The sequence below is a fragment of the Quercus lobata genome, chromosome 2 (assembly GCF_001633185.2).
Source record: "Quercus lobata isolate SW786 chromosome 2, ValleyOak3.0 Primary Assembly, whole genome shotgun sequence".
Taxonomy (NCBI): Eukaryota; Viridiplantae; Streptophyta; class Magnoliopsida; order Fagales; family Fagaceae; genus Quercus; species Quercus lobata.
Window position 1 is genome coordinate 39,092,442 of NC_044905.1, and position 5,573 is coordinate 39,098,014.

Here is a 5,573-nt window from a genome sequence, read left to right on the forward strand (position 1 = left end):
CTAAAAAAATGATTCGGTTCAAAGATTGAGTGAGGCTATAGTGTTTTCCAAGTTTGACATGAAATCTGGGTTCTGGCAAATCCAAATTAGTGAGAGTGATAAGTATAAAATTGCTTTTACCACTCCTTTTGGACATTATAAGTGGAATGTCATGCCTTTTGGTCTTAAGAATGCCCCTAGTGAGTTCCAAAACATTATGAATGATATTTTCAATTCTTTCAACCATTTCACCATTATTTATATTGATGATGTTCTTGTTTACTCCAATTCTATTGATGAGCACTGGAAACATTTGTATTCGTTTCTGGATACTATCAAAAGTAATGGTCTTGTGGTCTCTGCTAAGAAAATCAAGTTGTTTCAAACAAAGGTTCGCTTCCTTGGCTATGATATTGCTGAAGGACAAATTCATCCTATTGATAGAGCCATTCAATTTGCTGATAAATTTCCTGATGTTATTACTGATAAAACCCAACTCCAGAGATTTCTTGGATCCCTCAATTATGTTGCTAATTTCTACAAGGACATGAGGAAAAAATGTAAACCTCTTTTTGACCGGTTACAAAGTAATCCTCCACCTTGGTATGATGTCCATACTTCCGTTGTTAAAAAAATCAAATCCCATGTGAAGACACGCCTTGTCTAGGTATTTCTACTATCAATGCTTTCAAAATTGTTTAGACCGATGCCTCCAACATCGGTTATGGTGGTATTCTAAAACAAAGAGTTTTCCCAGATTCTTCTAAACAAATTGTTCGCTTCTATTCTGGAATCTGGAATACTGCATAGTTAAACTATAGTACTATTAAAAAAGAGATTTTATCTATAGTACTATGTATTTCAAAGTTTCAAAGTGATTTATTAAACCAAAAGTTTTTGCTACGTATTGATTGCAAAAGTGCTAAATATGTTATTGAAAAAGATGTGGAAAATATTGCTTCAAAACATATTTTTGCCAGATAGCAAGCTATTTTAAGTGTTTTTGATTTTGATATTGAATATATTAAAGGATCTCAAAATACCATCCCTGATTTCCTTACCCGTGAATTTCTGCAGTGTCATAATGGCAAGTAGGCAGTCGAAAGACAAGAGCCCTGCCACTGATAATCCAATTGTTAAAAAGGACCTGTTTCTCCTTTGGAGATTGTTAACTGTTTCACTCCCTTAGGTACCATTCCTAAGCCTAATTACTCTTCTATTTTGGCCTCATCCTGTGACACTTATGCTTTAACCTTATGCTTTAACCTTAGTTAACCAACCTGTTAAAACTGTTTTTCCCAAAACCTCTTATATTTCTCAATATGTTAAAAAACAAAGTTTTCAAAACCTATTTTCCATTGAGTCAAATAGGGCTTCAATTACTGATCCCTTTAGACTTGCTACTAGTTATTTTCCCCCAAAGTTTCATTGGATCCCTAAACATTGTGAGAAAGATGTGCAATATTATTTCTGATATTTTACGCCATGAGAAATCCATCACTATTAAAGCCATACTTGATAAGAACAACACTACTAAAATTATTTATCACAGTGTTTTCCTCAATCATATTATTTCTGAAGAAATGTGGGGCCCCAACTTTGCCTCCACAAGAATGTTACCAACTTCCCCTGTCTCTTATTCCTATCATGATTATCTCACTGCTTGGTTCAAATTCATGCTTCATCAGAATGAAAATATGTCTCATTCATGGTTTGTTAATTTTGATAAAGATTTCAACTCCAAGTTGCCTCTTTGGTTTAGCTGATGGTGGACCTAATTTGGTTCTATCCCTGATATATTCCCATAAAGGTTAATGGGTTCCTTCAAATATTTTAAAAGTGTGTTCAAAGTTGATTCTTACGGCGCCAAATTCCCTCCTTTGCTTCATTTCATTAAAAGATATAAAGTTACTTGGATCTTGAAATGGCAATATGATAAGGAAGGAGATGTTCTCACTTGCCATTGGTATGTTAAATGGTGGGATAAGTTTCCTCACACACAAGGAATTGTTAACAATGTTACCATAAATTTCCTATCTCCCAATATCCTACCTGTTAAATCCATAGTGCAAACAGCTGAACTAGCCAATGCACCTGCTTCTACATCTACATCTGCTAAAATTGTTAAGCCCTCTGCTAAGCCTAAAAAGAAAGATTCTCCTTTGAAAGAAATTTGCAAGGATCCTAATGCTTTGTATGCCCTTCTTAAGAAAATAATCAAGGAAGAAGAAGCTGCTGCAAATCATGATTTAGAAGATGAATTGTCTTCTGAAGTATCTGTTACAAAAAACCCATATTACCCCTACAATTGGTCATGATGATGAAGATACTCCTAATTTAGTAGAAGATTGATTCTCTTATTTGTCTGGCCTGCACAATGGCCAAAATACTACAATGTTTTCCCTTGGTAAAGCTCCAATTATTGTACTGCCTGCTCCCCACAAATGATGATGCTTTTGGAAAAGAAGATTCTTCATGATTTTAGTCACCTCATAGTTACTTTCAGCACAATTTGGCTCTTTAGACTGAAGACCCAGACAAAGCCTTTGCTCCTGCTAATTTGAGTCAAAAAAGTGAAAAATCATTATTCACTATTTACTGTTCACTTTTTACTATTCATTGGTACTGTTCACTACGCTTTTTCTGCCTATTTAAGGGGGGATGTCCCTTATGTTAAGACTCAGAACTTTTTCTTTCAAAAATTTTCTTTAGAGCATTTTTTTGAGAGAGAGTTCCTTTGTTTCCATCTTAGGATTTCCTACTATTTCCCTACAAATCTTGTAACTAAAACTAGTTCCAAGCCTTGTACTGTTGAACTGTTGAAATCCTGTAACTACTACTGCTATAAGTACTGTTATCTATTTTCAATAATAACTACTTTCAGCTTTGTGTTTATTATATTTGTTGTTACCGCCCTCTTGGACAGTTTTACATTATTTTCAATCTAACTGCTTTTAATTTCTGTTTAATATACTTGTTACTACCGCCTTCTTGGCTGGTTCTACTTTCAATTATATCATTTTAAATTGTTGCTACCGCCTTCTTGGCTGGTTTTACTTTACTTACTTTATTTTCAACATAACATTACTGTGCTTCCACCTTCAGCGCTGTGTTCCGCCTCCCTTTGTGGTATATAGATACTTAGATTAAAGTAGAGTAGATTTTTATTTGTATAAAAAAAAAAAAAAAAATTTTAAAAAATTTGTTTCTCTCTCAACTTTTTCTTTTTTTGAACGTGTTAAAATCTACATAAAAATAAAAGAAAAAAAAAAATCTAAGTTGATATAGTGTGCGTTTGGGAAGTGCATTTTGCGCTTCTCACGTCCTGCGTTTGCATTTTTGTTTTTTGTTTTTGATTTTTTTTTTCTAGCGCCTCTTGCACTGTTCATGGGACATGAACAATGCATTTAGGCATGTGAAGAGTGCAATGCGCGTGAACAATAACTTTTTTCTTTTTTTTATTATTGTTTTCAGTTTTTAGTTTTTAGCAAAATAAGTGGTATCCAAACGAATACATAATTTTAAAAAAAAAAATAGAAAGTGTAAGGAGATGTAGTGTCTAATTTTATGGGATATGGAAAAAACGTGGTAAAAAAAGAGAAGGGCTATGTCCACCATAGTTAGTAAAATATGGTACGTGTTTACCGTGGTAGAGCCAGGAATTTATCATTGGAGGCCACACACAAAATTAGACAATGTATATATAAATTACATCTATATTTTTATGGTCCCTTGATACAATCAAGAAACAAAGAGAAACATTAGGCATTGTCAAATTAATTACATCCATATTCCATACTATATATTATAAAATTTGAAATAGTAACATGCATATAATTTTAATAATCAATGATAAATAGTATTTCAGAAACAAAAAAAAAAAAATGATGGCATTATATTTTAATAGGTACATATGTTATATGATATACGGATTATTTTAATAAGAAATAAATATATGATAAAGAAAAGTCAAATTATAAAAAGATAAAAGGAAAAGTACCTGGGAAAGGGGGAATGCCACACAGGACAACACGGCTGCAAATTACAATCTACCCACTTGGTTTTGTAGATATTCTAGAGAAGGTTTTAACCACACACTCATAACTAGTCTACTGCCAGCATTTACTATTCACACAAAAGTTTTGTTACATTGTAAATGGCGAAAACTAAAGCTTAAGAGCATCCACAGCATTGGAACTAAAAATTTAGCTTTCAACACAATAAAATAATATAAATATTACAATAAAATAATATATCCTACTACCCAAAAAACATCCACAGCACCAACCACAACCACCTCTACCATCAGCCACAGTCACACCCACCACCACTGGCCACAACCACCACTCTACTTTGACAACCATAACACAACATAGGAAAAAAAAAAAAAAAAAAAAAAACAAAACCACAACCACAATCATAACCCCATCACCACTAGTCACCATAAACCACCAGCCATGACAACCACAACCACAACCCACTGCCACTGCCACAACCACAACCATAAACCACAAAAGTCATAGCCAAAATCCACAAAACCCACTGCCAAAGCCAAAATCATCCACCACCACCATAACCAAAATCTACAAACCTACTGTCAAAATCATCCACCACCATTACCATAGCCAAAATCAACCACCACCACCACAGCCACCAAACCCATATGAAAATACATATTAAAAAAAAAAAAAAAAATGCAATCACAGCAAAGAGAATAGAGAGATAGGTGGTAGCGGTGGCTTGTAGCTTGGGGAGGACAATGTCAACGTGGGTTTGATCAGCGAAAAAGAAGTGGGCGGAGGCGTGGGTCGAAGACGTGGATCGACAGCTTGGGGCTTAGGTTGGCTTGGGCCGGTGACGTTGAGGTCGGCGAAGGCGTGTGTCGGAGGCTTGGGGCTTAGGTCAACTTAGGCCGATGACATTGAGGCCAGCGGAGGTGTGGGTCGGAGAGCACGGAGTGACTGAGAGAGAGAGAGGCGAGAGTGAGTGAGAGAGAGAGAGGCATTTTTATTATTTTAATCACCGGCCAAATAAAATAATTTTTTTTTTAGTTCTCATGAACTGTGCACATCTATCTATAAATGTGCACTGTAGCAGTGGAGCTAAAAAAAAAATAGATTTAGCTCCACTACTGGAGCATCATTTTAGTGTTTGAGGAGCTAAAATTTAGCAATATAGCAATATAGCTACACTATTGCAAATGTTCTAAAGGAAAGAAAAAGTGAAAAACAAAACAGAAATAAAAAGAAGAAGGTGAATGGAGCAGTTGAGAGAATGAGAGTTGAGTCGCCACAGAGAGAGAGAGAGAGAGAGTTATGTGATGAGCAAAATATTTGCAATTATGTGCTGGTGTGGCAAATCAAAGCTTCCAATCTTCAATTTTTCTGCTGTTGTGGAACAAGTAAGCCCTAGAAGTGTTAGAGTGAAAATTAGAATTTTTTTCCCTTTATTATTTGGTGAGATATTTGTTAAAATAACTATGTGGTCATCTTAAGATGCTGAAAATGTTTAATTATTGTTTTTTTTTTCTTACCAATAATTAGCATTTTGTAAAAAATATTGTAAATAGTTTGTAATTCTAGCATTTTTCAAAT